Genomic DNA, 14380 nt, shown 5'->3' on the forward strand with positions numbered 1-14380 from the left:
CTACTGCAGTCACTATCAATTTATGTTTCTGGATTAACTTTAGGGAGCAGATCGTCAGTTGGTGTAAACTGTCATAGCTCAGCTCAAGACTATTTACACTGGCTGAGGATGTAGATGAAGCACACATAGAGTGGAGTTTGATGGGAGCTAGAACTGCATAGAGAAGAAGTGTTTTGTAGGAAATAGGAGGTTCACTTCTGCTGGCTCTTGGGGGGAGGTAAGGGTAAGGTGCTGATGCTGTAACATGCACCAATGGCATCATTTTTAATTATTGTAGGAATCCAAATAACAAAACTCAAAAGATTAAGAGCAAGGTTCAACAGATAATACAAACACTATGTCACGAGCTGCACATGCTGTTTGCATGGCATACATATCTTCATTTGATCAGATCACAACAATCCAGAAATGAAAATTATGGAATACTAAAGTTCAAGTGTTACAAATGACACAGGAACCATGATTACATAGTGCAAAGCAAAATCCAAGAGGCGGATAGCAGTCTATGAAAAACACAGCAGGCATGAAGCCAAAGTCCTTTATTTTCTTATGGGAGGATACAGATCCATTCGTTATGTAGCTTAGACCTAGGAAGTGGTATGGGATTGGTTTTGGCTTCTTTGCCATGGCTCTGGATCAGGTGTCCTTATGTGGGCTGAAATGACGCTCAGATTGCTCCAAGAATTCATCATTTTCAATGGCTCAGAAAAGTGGTCCAAAAATGAAATCCCGTGGGTCAATTGATGTTTGAAGAAGCCATAATTTTAAATTAAAACAAGGAACAAGTAGCTATTAGCAAATGTTTTCCATGAACATCATAATGTGAATCAGTAATAGAACATCTGATGAGCCCCAACTAAGCCTGGAAGTACAGGAGATGGTTTTAGATAGATATGCTATTTGACCAACTATTTCAGAAATAAGTTGAATGCTGTAACCGGTGAAGTCTGAAGAGTGTGGGTGTGCATAGCCAGTTTTCAAGAGCAGTAGGCAAACTTGTATTTGTTTTGACTCAATCCCCTGAAATAAATTTGGATCAGATATTTAAAATCCAATTATGCTATCTCAATATTTCAAATGCTAAAATAAACCCCCCAATGAGGAAGTGAATTCTTCTAACTGTTTTCAAGTGGGTATTAGTGATGGAAACAACCAAAGAACACTATCATCTTGGTGTCTGTCTTGGTTAAGAGAATGGTTTCTCTTTAATCCTAACTCCCAAGAAGACAAATGGTACATGATGCTCATTAAAATCCAAGGCACCCAAATGCATTGGGGTTTCTGTGGCATTTTCTCACTGAAAACCTCCCAAATGCTTGAAATGGTATGCGAAAAACCAAACAGATTCTAAACTATTTCATTGTGCTAGAACTGTGGGGAAGAAAGGCAGAGGGGAAAATTCTCCTTCACTACACCAGTGCAGTTTAACTGAAAGCAGAATTTGGCCTATAATGTGTACAGGGTTCTTCTTTATGACCAAAGAGGGCCTGCACACTGTGAAAGTGTGCAGTGGGGGGGGAGAGGGGAAGCAGCAGGTTTGTCCCTCTCCTCTGCCCACCCCTCTTAACCTTCCCCCTAAATGCTCTGTAGAAGATCCCCTGTAGGAGGCGGCGCCAGTGGCTGTCCCTCTGCGTCAATTTCAGAGGGAAGCCACACCTCCCGGTGCTTATGTCCTTCAGGGAGTTTGAATTAAGGGGCTGCTTCCAGCCCTCAGTAGGGCGAGCCTTGGTCCAGGCCGCTCCTTTGGGGGAATAGTCTCTTGCCCCACGGGCCATGCCAGCAGTCTATGGTCCGGCCCTCAGCCAGGGCCAGGCCGGCAGCGGGAAACAGCCCTCAGCAGGGCGAGGAAGCAGTCTATCACCTAGCCCCTCGGGAGGGCAGGCTGGCAAACACAGTCTCGCGCCCTAGACACGGCAAGCCAGCAGTCTCTGGCCTGGCCCTTCTGTAGGGCAGGCAGGCAACACACAGGCTCTAGGCCTTAGCAGGGTGAGCAGCAGTCTATGGCCTGGCCCTTAGGCAGGGCAGGGCAGGGCAGTAAGGGCAGGTTCTGGCACTCAGCCAGCATCCACCACAGGTCAGGGTGAGGGAAGGGGGGTGGGGGGGACACAGGCCCACCCATCTCCACTGCGTCCCAGCCCAGGGCCCTGGCAGTGACGGGGTGTTCCATCACTGGGTCAGCGGAGCTCCGGCCGAAATGCGCTGACTCACAGCGAGTGTCAGCTCAGCCGCACCGTAGTTGGCTTCCCTGGGCTTCTTCCTCCCACCCTCTCCATAGAGTACCTGGAGCTAGTCATCTCCCTCTGGGTCGCTGGGGTAGATGGCATGCGGGAGTCCCACGATTCCCTCACCGTCAATCAGCGGCAGGTCCAGAAACTGTGCGGGGTCCTCTGCGGAGGGCAGTTCCTCTAAGTCCTCAGGGCCCCACGCAGTAGGCACTGCCGGCAGGTTCTCAGGGCCCCAGGCAGCTCAGGCAGGCCTTCGTCTGGGTCATGCAGTTCAGGTAGCTCCTCCGAATCTGCAAGGCCCTATGACATGGGTAGATCTGGCAGCGTCTCCTTTGGGTGGACATTGGGCACGGCCCTAGGCTCAAGCAGCAAGGGAGAGGCATCCTTCTCTCCCAGCCAATGGCCCCGACTGAGCGAGCAGGCCTGGGTTTTAAAGGCCTAGCCCCGCCTTCCTGCTTCCAGTCAGGTGTTGTCAGGTTTCAACCCCCAGGGGGGGTTTGGCTCTCCCTCTGCATCAATCTCAGGGGGAGGCCACACCTCCCAGCTACATGCTCCCATAGGTGCTGGGTTGAATCAGAAACTTCAGGGAGCCCAGGAGCACGTGCACAAAGAAAAGAAAGCAGGAGAGAATGGTCACCAGCCAGCAGAGCTAGCCAGAAGGAGGGGACTCCCTTAAGGAGTCATCACACAAACATCCCAGCATGGCAAGGAACTCAGGATTCGGTGCCAAACACAGGGCAGTGTCCCAAAGGCATGGTAGAGCTCTTAGTTATGAAACAATGAGCTGAAAATGCATTTCACTTACAAAATGTAAATTTGTTGTGGAACCAAAATATTTTTGGATCATGTGATGATTCATTTAATAATATTTGTCATTTAAAATCTTCAGCATTATTTAACAAATTGTGAATGCTTTAAAAATAGGGAAAGGTATATTTGACCATTTTTCTTGTGACGAGAGAAATATTTATAGCATACTGACTGTATGGATGGTAGGGCTGTCATTTGTTAGCTTGTTAGGCATGGAAGATGTATTTTTTTATATGCTGTGGCACTGCTTTTGATTAGTTTGGTGTTGCCAGTGGAACAAAAGTCGCAACTCTCATCCCCTCACCCACTGCCATTGCTATTTTCCTTTGAGTTGCATTGAAAGGGAGCAACGTCAAGTGGTAGCAATTTCCCAGTTCTTTCAATCCTATCAATTATTATTCCATTAATAGGAGTGTAACTGGGTGGACTAGGCCCTGAGGCCCCCTGCTGGAGGCCTCAAGGCCCTGCACACCCCGTCCTAGAAAAGGGCAGTGGAGAGGGTCCTCTAAGCTGCCTAGAGTGGTTGTGTGGGAAGGGGTTTCAGGGAGCACCCAATCAGAGCTCAGTAGGCTAGTATAAAAATCCCCTGGAGGGGATTTAGCAGCAGCAACTACAGAATCATCAGTCTCAAGCTTGGCAGGGAGCTTGCCAGCTGAAACAGCGTTCATCCAGGCTCAGCCGCTGCAGGTGCTGCAAAGAAAAGAGTCAGAAGACCCACTGTGGAGCTGCAGGTGCTATGGGCAAGTGGGCCAAGATGGGTTCACCCTGGTAGAAATCATGACTCTAAGGCTAGCTTGGTTGTTATGAGGGCCACTAAAACCAGTCAAGGCTGGGCTGACAAAGACACCTGGCTGAGGCCCAGTCTGTAGTGAAGGTGGAACAGAGGACTGTTGGGACTCAGTTTAGGACTTGGAAGGCTGCCCCAGGGACAGTTTTTTTCAGTTGTGGGTATTGCCCCGAGAAAAATGCAAACTCTGGAGAGCAGTACTGTTACTATTGTAGACCTAGGGTTCCTCGTAGCAGGCAAACCTGGTAGGAAGTGGGAAACCGATCCTGGGGCTTGAACAGCCCTTTTGCTGAAGGCAAGACCCAGTCTCTATCTTGAGGTAAGAGAATGTGGGGAGTGTGTGTAATTTGTCACAGGGTCTGGAGCTCAATGAATGATTGATAGCCAGAACTCTTGGTTGGACACCAGACACAACCTACAAAACCAGATAAATGCTCTCTGGCATGAGCTAGATAACAGGATGAAGGTTTACAAGACCTCAGAATATGATATGACTGCATCAAGTTGTTACCCAAATACAGAAATATTTATTGAATACTGTATTTTCTGCATTATTATTGATAATTCAACCGTATCCATCTAGTAATGAACGAGTACCATTGTTATAAATTTTTTGTTCCTAATATAGTTTAAAAACTCCTGATTGTCTTTAATTTTACTGGCCATACCTTTCTCTTTGTATACCTTTGCTTCCCTTATCAATTTTCTACAATTCCTAGCTCTGATTTTTTCACTTCTTCTCTAAACCAGGTCAGTTTTCTAACTAATACAGCTTTTGTCCTCAGTTGTGGCTTTTGGGACATTTAGCAAAGCATTCTTAAACAACTCCCAATTACCATTCACATTTTTCTGATTAAATTCTTCCCAGTTGATTTAGCTCATTATGATTTGACTTATGAAACTGTCCCTTTTAAAGCATCAAGTATATATATAATTAGTTTGGACTTTATTCTTTTTGCACATTATAAATATGATCAAGTCATGATCACTTGTACCTAAGTGTGCTTAGCAGCTAGCAGGAGATACTCAGTACCTCAAAGATCAAGTCCTTTGTGAAGAATAAAGTGTTGGTCTACAATGAAATTAGCAAAAGTCATGATTTCCCCCTTACCTCCAAGCAGTTGGGTGTAATACTGCTGCAGTTACTGCCTCAGTTTCCTCTCTCAGGCCCCTTAAAGACTCTACCACAAGTCCATTATTACCCCTATCCAAGGCCAGTTTATTATCCCACATAGTGAATGTAGTCCTCAAAAACTCCCAAACATCTCCCAATAGTGCACATAGTCCGTAAAAGTCCCAGTACCCAGTTCAACAACATACCTCATACCCCAACTCTGGCATCTTCAGTCTCACATGAACTTTCCTTTAGTTCCTGTCTATTCTTTTATCAAAACAGCCACTCCTGCCTTCCAGCTGGAGTCCTTCCTAGATTTCTAAGCCTCTGCCTGAGAAAGTTCAGCAGGCTAACCCTCTGACAGTCTCCTGCCCTCAGCTTTTCCCAGGGAACTCCCACCAGGGAGCTGCTCCTCAGTCACAGCTGTCCTTCTCTCATTAATTAGCCTCAAATACCACCCTGTGTTCTGTGATGTTCCCCTCTGTGATGTTCCCCTTTGCAATCTGGACTGGTGTATAGCTGTGTCACCCCAATCCCTCACTCCTGGGGCCCGTTTTGCACTTGCCCCCACTGTGTGAACCCCCCACTCCTGGGTCAGCCCACACCGCCTTCTCAAGCAAGCGGTCCTTAATTTTAGTGAGTGAGTGCTTCTGGCCAGCCACTCATGGGATTATGCAATAGAATGACCCAGAAAACACCCCCAGCCCCAGATGCATTTTTATAGAGTTCAGTGCCACCCCCTGCACTCTGCAAGCTCATTTGTCCATCAATTTATCAAAGAAATTGATATGCATCAGTCTTGTCACTTCAAATGAAGTCTCTACACACATCCAAACCACATGCAGTACTTTAGATGAAACAAACAAGTACAGAAAGATTTTAAGTGATTATAAGTCAGAGGCATATAAATCAGATTTGACCAAAAGCAAATAAAGACAAATCGCATTCTAAACTAAGCTTAATACTTTCAGTAAGTTTCCAATCTTCAATAATGCTCACCACAGGCTGGTTGACTCCTTCAGCCAGGCCTTCCCCCGTGGACAGTATTTCAGTTGCTTGATGTTGCTGTAGATGGATTGCAAGAGAGAGAGAGCAAGAGAGCAAAATGTCTCTTCTTCTAACACGTCCCTTCACCCCCCTCCGGGACCTCACCCTTCCCCTTTCAGGGTCAGGTAACAAAAGTATCTGCTTGGTTTTCTCCAGGTCGTGAGTCAATGAGCATCCCCTTATCAGATGCTTTGGCCAGTCCATTGTCCCTGGAAGAGCTGAGCTGTTTTATGCATGCCTTAGTGAGGCGTGAATTACCTCTCTGCTTTTAGTGTTTCCCTGGATCTGCTTCAAGTCATGTAAAACACACCTTTAAGATATTACATAGCAGAGTTTCACATCTGTACATATGTGACATTGCAGGAAACATACTACCATAAGAATAATATTCAGTATGTCATGAGCATTCCAAAATATTCTATGATTCTATGATTCTATGATTCTAAGAACAATATTCCCATTTTACATGACATACTTTGCATTAAACAATATATAGTTACACTATAAGAGTGAGCATGATACACAATCAGACCAGAAGGGTGTAGTGTGTCACACATTCTTAATCAGGTCAACCTGGGATGCACTTGTGCTGGCACAGGGGAGCAGTTCATTTAAAGCCACCTTGTGACTCCAAGGCTTACCTTGATTTGTAAGGATGGAAATCACTGTGGTTCAGAGAGACCACACAAGGTAGGACTTAGGTATCATGGGACTTCAGAAGAACACAGAGATTGTGTGGGGCTTCTGCATGGGAATGTGTGTGGGTATATTTCATACCTTTCTATTTTTTGTCATATTTACCTGGCTTCAAATGCTAAGATAGAGCTGGTGCTCTCCAAATATGTTTGAATGTTCTTATTCATTTTCCCACTAAGTAAACTTTGATATTTATTTAGTGCTGCTGCTAATCAGAGTCCTATAAAGTCCTCTTCCTTTGAAATAGAGTTAAATCATCCCCTCAGTAATGGCAACACTTTTGATTTCCCCCAGTCAACTTTATACTTTGGGAGCTATCCAATCTGAGCAGTTAGGAAAGGGATTTACGATAAATAAAATTGTAGTATCTGTTTGTCTAACTCACCTTTCTCAAAACACTATTGTGCAATGAATTCAGAATTAATGATTATAAAGTGTGTAATTGTATCCATTTTACAAATGGGAAACTGATGTGAAGAAAAGTTTAGTGAGTTGCCTGAAAAGAAATAATTTTGTGACAGTAAAAGTACAATCTTAATTTGGCCCTGTCTAGCAGAGCATTTAAGCACATGCTTTGCTCTAAGCACAAATAGCCCTCTTGACGTCACAGGAATTACTCCCATGATTAATGTTAAGCATTTGCTGCATCAGGGTCACATACTGTAAGCTCCTTCAGGCAGGGACTTCTATTTTTGTTGCCTATGGAATGCCATACATTCTCTTGGCACTGAATAAAGAAGAACAGAACCAAGGAGTCGTGACTTTAAACCAGACCATAATCTTTCTCCAAGGAGAATGGGGAAAAAAGCAGAAATAAAAGTGAAGGAACTTACTGAATATTTTGTCCCCATTTACCTACTCTGCTGCATTTCAGACACACATCCAGCACTTAAGCAGTCCAGAGAAATATCATTCTAGGGATTTAAACAAAACACTTGTGAGTTTTAGAGCAAGTACAGAACAAATGCATGGTCTCGCCAAACCTCAGACAATTTACTTTGGCTACCACTGTGCCCACAGAAAGTGTTTTTCAATGTATATATTTATACTTTCCTTACTTAGTATTGATTCTAAATGAAGAAGCAGCCATGCTTGACGGGAAACCTATGAGTAAGGACATATGAATTAAAGAGTTTGCTTTATCTACCCACTTTCCTTTTACTGTTGCCAAAAATAAAAAAGTTTTCCTTTTTGTAGTTAAGAGTAATGGTGCTCTGGGTATAATCATTATACTATAGGTTCACCAGAACCTCTCCTTTTTAGGCTTTGAGTATTGAGAAAGCATGAGGTTATTATTCCTACACCATTTTATTATTCACCTTTCATTATTCCCACACAACATTGCCTCCAAGTTTTGTTTTAATCATACTCTCACCATATTCACAAAATGTTCTTTATTTGTCTGACACTCTGATCTCCCATTTTAACAATATCTACATTTTATTTTATAACAATATGTACATTTTATTTAAACGTTTCAGGTTTTTATGGCTGCTTCAGGAACAAAAAAACCGGGAAACAGTTCTGTGATAGTAAAAGTGCTAAAGTATAATTAGTAAACATAGCCCTGTTGGTAAAAGATCTAATGATCTTATTTTACATCCACTTGTTATCAGAGGTCAAAGTAAAAGGCAGCCATTTTATACAATGGATAAGTTTGAAACAATATTTTTGTTATGTCTGTGGGGAACTATAGTAACATAAAACCGGCACTCCAGATGCATGTTGCACTATATAATTAGGTACTCTAGATAAACATTACTGTAGAAGTTAGAACTGAACGAACTTTTACAGAATGGAAAGAAAAGGAATTACGACCAAATGGTAAGAATGCAATTCTGACCATGGCCAAGTAACAGTGTTTTTCTGATGACAGCTTTACTCACTTATTTTAGTAAATAAGATATGCTTATAAAAGAATGCTGTTTTTTAAATAAAATGCTCACTTTGTTTTCAGCTGTCCCCTTTATGTATGTATGATTACAAAATAGAGTACTTCAATAATTTCAGATGCAGTCTTCTTCCATTGATTGCTGAGATGTTTTACAGGCTAGATTATGCTTCAGCATTGCTATTAGCAATTCGTTATTTTAACATTATAGAAAGAGGCCCTAGACTGGTGTAAACACTGTGGACATATTTAATAGAAAGAGAAGTAGGAAAACTGAACATAGAAAATTTGCACAACAGATTATAACAGGTGTCAGAACTGATGGTGCTTTTTATATGTGTAAGTATCATTTATTATCCAATAGAATATTGAGCATGGCTGGGTGTTTGACTGCAATGTAGTGTTTTGGCCCAAATGCTACAGTGGGCAACAAAGGGGTTGCTTCGATGTTGGTTATGCAAAGATAAAAACAAAGCAGATGATACACTGTGGGATATGGTCCAAAGTCCACTGAAGTCAATGGAAAGGCTCCTATTGACTTCAGTGCGTTTTGGATTAAGCCCTGTGGTTAGATAATGCATAACAAACGAGCTCAATATTATGGTTAGATAATGCATGACGAGGGAGCTCAATACGATGCAGATGGTCAATCATGCAGCATAAGCAACCATACATATAGAATAAACGAAAAGGTTGTTTGCTGTCCTCAGTGTGAATCCACATAGTCAAAACCCAAAGTAACAAGTGAGCAACTATTTCCTCCTGTACCGAAAAATAACCAGAATAAGGTTGAAGTGACACCCTCCATTTGAGACATCTTGTTGATGGTGATACCTCTAGCATCAACACTCCCCTCCCCTGTTCCTCCCCCCCTCCCACACACACACACAACCCCTCCCACCCCATTTCCTCAGTCTTGGTGCACAGGTGGAAGATTAGCCCCCTTTTCCCTCACTTCAGTTTGTGGTCCATCTCTAAGTTCAGCGCAAAAGAAATCATCTTTGCATGTGAAATTAGGCCACAATATGGGGTTTGAATTTGAAACAAGACTGTTTGAGGATTAGATGGTGCTAAAGTCTTACAAGTTGTTCTTGCAAAATCTCAGCTCAGAGTGCTAGAAATGCAAGATCAGGTATCCACGGTAATAAGTATAGCAATCACCAAAAACACACAGTGGAGCTTCCTTCTCTGTGGCAGGTTGTATGTCTAGTCACAGGCCCCAGACATTCATTATGCCCCATCACACCTCTCCTGTGAGAAGAGCTTAGAAGTGACTCTAGTAAGGAATGTGAGATTTTGGGTCTGTAGCGAGGGGGTGTGGCCTCCCTCAGAGACAGACAGGGAGGGATGGCCTGACCCCCTCGTGGGCAGAACCAAAACAACCCAGTCTGCCCCACCGGAAGTTGAGGGGTGGAATAGGAAGTATAAAAGCTGAGCCAGCTAGCTCAGTTTGGAGGGAGTTGCTGGATGGGGAAGGAAGCCTTCCATTGATGCTCCAGTTGGACTACTGCCTGGGCCCCAGATGAGCTACTGGAGTCTTCTGCCTGTGACTGGGAGGAGCTGTCTGCTGGCAGTGACCTAGAGGAGCTGCCAACTGACTCTGATGCTGAGGGCCTGTGGGTGCTAGCCCTGGTTATCTACCCCAAGGAGAGTGAAGGCAATGTTGAGGCACAGGTACTCCAGGGAAAGGGGAAGGAGGTAGCCCAGGGGAACTGGATGACTGGTTATGTGGTGTCCTGCAGCTGTGTTGGAGTTTTGGCAGGAGACCCGCTGACCCAATCACAGAACATTCTGCCATTGATAGGGACTGAGGCTGGGATGCAGTGGAGTCTGTTGGGCCTGTGTCCCTCTTCCCCCACCACTCCTGGGGTAGTTGTCTCATCCTGGCCTGTGATGCCTCTGAGGCCTGTAGACTACTTGCCTGCTACACCCTACCTGAAGGGCCAGGGCTATAGACTGCTTGTTTGCCCTGCTTTGGCTAAAGATTGGTGGCTTGCCCTGCCTAGGGCCAGAGGCTGCTTACTTGCCCTGCCCTACATGAGGGCTTGGGCTATAGACTGCTGACGTGCCCTGCCTACGGCTAGAGACTACTTGTTTGCCCTGCCCAGACTGAGGGCCAGGGGCTATAGACTGCATAGACACCTGTAACCTGCAGAAGGGGTCAGGACTTCTGCCCTGAATGCTAATTCCCCCTTTTAGTGTCTGCATCCACAGGAGCACAGTAGCGAGGAGGCGTGGCTTCTCTTGGAGACAGACAGGGAGGGATGGCCTGACGCCTTACAGGGTCCCTGACTAGAGTACCCAGCTTCAATAGCAAAATCCTTTGAAGTGTTCATCCTCCTGTCTCTGTCCGTTAGAATTTTGATGGAGATGAGCTAAAACAAATCTCATTCACCTAATAGTCAAAAGTGGCTCATTTTCCCTTTATTCAAGCTCATGCAGGACATCTTTCATGACCAAGACCAGCTCATCCATCACAATACATTCGGAGTGCATTTAAAATGGACTTCCTTTGTAATTATAGTTCACATTTTCAAACTTTATAATTAGTTTTTATTTCTGGTGCGCTGTGGCTGCAGAACACCACCTGCTCATGATCTGGGTTAGAGATCTTAGAGAGTGCTGTGAAGCAATCCTTGGTTTGGAAAGGAGCTAGCAGATCCCCCGTCCTTTTAAATAATGGCTATAGTCTTATTCGTAACTGAATATGAACTGAACAGCACCAGTTGAAGTTTAGGGAGGGAAAAAAGGCAACCTGGTAGACACAATTTACACAAGTATTCAAAAAGGTCCTGCATAAAGTAACTAACCTTTTAAATAGAATGTAAAAATGTATGTCCATAATCCAAATAGGGAGGGGATATAAATAACCAGAAGTTAAGGGGCAATGTCTTGGCATGGATTAAGAAGAGGCTGTTCCTCAGAGTGGAGAAAAGTAAATAGTGGGGGTACCCAGGGATCAGTACTGGGTCCAGTGTTATTTTGACACATTAATGATGTGGGAAGAAGTAGACAGTGGAGTTTATTGATGACTAAGTGGTTTTCATTAATGAAAACTATGGGAGTTTGAGAAACTCCAAATGAATTTAAACACTTGAGGTGACTGGAGAACATGATAGTAGATAACTTAGCTTGGATAAATTTTACTACCAATGTGCTTTACATAGTCTCATCTTCTCCACTGTATATTGAAGGGCTCAGAAACTGAAAGACTGTTCAGCGAAAAAGGCATAAAACAGCCTTTTAAATGACTTAGATGTCCATCCAGTCTAGAGCTAAACCAAACAATGCTGGGGTGCGTGCAAGATAGAACATATTCTGACATGTTGAACAGTGGTACATGCTTACCTGGATAGCTATGTCCACAGCTGGAATCTGATTACTGAATTAGGCAGGCTAATCAGCTGATCTGACGGTCTCATTCTAGACATAGAGAATGCTTGACATTTTCATATTATACTTCTCATTTTTGCATTGCTGCTGGAAGCTGAACCAGTTGAGCAAATTGAGATGGGGCGTATTCACTTCTCATGAGCACCTCCCTGTCTTCTGGGTGTGAACCAGTATTCTCTCTGCTCATGATGCCCATTGCTGGCTGTTTCCTTTGTCAGGTGGCTCTTCAGTGTCTCAGACCTCCAGCTAAGTCACACAATCTAAAATGGAGGCAGGAACCGTTTCTGCAGTAAAAGGTCCAGCAGTGCCTGTCCCTGTGCCCTCAATAATGTCTTCAGCCCTGTCTCTGGGCTCAGCCCTCAGCCCCTTCTGGGCTCGCTTTAAGTCCATGTCTGTCTTAGTATAAAGCAGTGCAGCCAGGGATTTCTTTCTGGAAACTCTAAGTCTTGCCCTTCACTTGGGCCTCTAAACAAGCCTTAAGCCCTTCTCAGGGCTTAGGCCACCCTACCAGTGGCAGGTAGGGAGGAACCAAGCCTACCCACAACTCCAGGTCCAAACCCAGGGATCCTATAAATGGCAGCCATGTGCTGCTTCCTGTAATAGTTGCTGCTGCTATTCCCTGGGCCACTTCCTATTGTAGCCTCTTATTCTTCACCCTTAACTCAGGGCTGAAATTCTGTCATGTAATGGCAATGTCACCAGAATCCATCTTCTGGTTCTTCCTTGACTCCAACAAGGAGCACCTTCCTTACTCCTCTGGTCCCCACCAGGAACTGACCTGCTTAGCCCCTGAAGCTCCTTTTATCTGAGCTTGCTTCACTCTGATTGGCTGCTTTCTTGCAGCCATTCTAGATAGGTCTGGAGGACCCACCTTTACTGCTCCTTTTCTGGGTTGGAGTCTGGTAGGATCTTGAGACCTCCACCAGGAGGCCTCAAAATTCGCAGTATATCCCTTCACACAAACAGAAAAGTTTACAATTTCATTTAGCATGTTTAACCACCATGGCCAGTTCAAGCAAACTCTGGGCCCATGCAAAGCCATGTGATTGCCCAACCCAGGTGCTCACCCAGGTGAAAGGCCCATGACTTCAGCTCCAAATTCTTATTCCACATTAGCTGATGTCAGCAGGAAATAGTCCCCTTGGCCGTGGGGTGAAGTTTTAATAAGTAGAATATAAATAATGTGCTCAGAAGTGGGGTGTGTGTCTGGATGGGCAGTTAAGTGGACAGAAGTTTTCATCCTGTTATAGTAAAAGGAAAAACCTGGCATGTTCCTGAACCTGGGTTGTGAGAGTGGGAACAATATTGCAGTCCCCTAGGGTGCTCACATTGTCATAGAAATGTAGGACTGGATGGGACCTCAAGAGATAATCTAGTCCAGTCCCCTCTGCTGAAGCAAGACCCACTATACCCAGACCATTCCTGGCAGGTGTTTGTCTAACCTGTTCTGAAAAATCTCCAGTAACAGGGATTTCACAACCTCCTTTGGAAGCCTGTTCCAGTGCTTAACTAATAAACCCCTTTATTTATTCCTTTTTTGATTTTTAGGTCATTAAAGAAATCCTGAGAGAGCCATACTGGCCTCTTCCTATCTCTCCTTCAGATCAGGAGAGTTGGCAGTTGTGTCTTTAATATTGTATCCTTGAGAAATTGCCAGCTCCCTTGCATTCTTTTTACCCTAAGATTTTCTTCCCCTGGAATCTTACCTACCAGTTCTGAGTTTGCGTAAGTCTGCTTTTTATACGTTCACTGCCCTTATCATTCTGCTGCGCTCTTCACTTTCCTTACAGTCACAAAATCTCTCTCTTCATGATCACTTTCACCTACATTGCCTTCCACCTTCAGATTTGCAGACAATCCCTCCCTGTTGGTCAGAATCAAGTCTAAAATGGCTGTCCTTCTGGTTACTTCTAGTGCAACAGGGTCTGGAGGAAAAGTAGCTTCATGAAGCTAAATGTTATTGATAATGTCAAGTAACTTATTGGACTATATTGGGGACAACTTCCCTAATACATTTCAGTAAGTTATTGGACATTATTATTAACTCTCGGCTCCATGGAGATACCTTTTTTCTCCGCATCCTGATGCACTGGAATATGAACAGAAGACATCACACTAGCATTGGCAGCCCCCATTTCTGCCCTTCTCTTCACCTTATGCACATGCACATGAACAGTTCCAAGTGTGAGACCTGTCAGACACTTCCAATCTCTCCACACCACTTCATTCTCTCCTTAGCCCTTTGACTTCCATCCTTCCTCTTTGGCTGGGAAGAGGGTGCCGGCACATTTATCTCAGCCATTTGATGCTCCACTCCCCCAGTCTGTCTCCAAAACACACACTAATGTATTGCTTTTATCTGCAGTTGTTTCTTTTACTGAGCCACTAATGCAGTTAATTACAAGGTATTAGTTAAA

General features: G+C 44.2%; 1 long non-coding RNA gene across 1 annotated transcript in view; it reads left to right on the plus strand.

The window, feature by feature from the left end:
* The first annotated feature begins 3650 nt into the window (after positions 1–3650).
* LOC137141328 (uncharacterized) overlaps positions 3651–14380 on the plus strand; it is a 47422-nt gene continuing 36692 nt past the window's right edge. Inside the window, exon 1 of the long non-coding RNA XR_010916582.1 lies at positions 3651–3766. This is a non-coding gene — a long non-coding RNA (uncharacterized lncRNA). The remainder of the gene's footprint in view (positions 3767–14380) is intronic.

Source organism: Emydura macquarii, unplaced genomic scaffold (assembly GCF_026122565.2).
Source record: "Emydura macquarii macquarii isolate MOO-44397 ecotype Brisbane River unplaced genomic scaffold, CSIRO-AGI_Emac_v2 contig_369, whole genome shotgun sequence".
Taxonomy (NCBI): domain Eukaryota; kingdom Metazoa; phylum Chordata; order Testudines; family Chelidae; genus Emydura; species Emydura macquarii.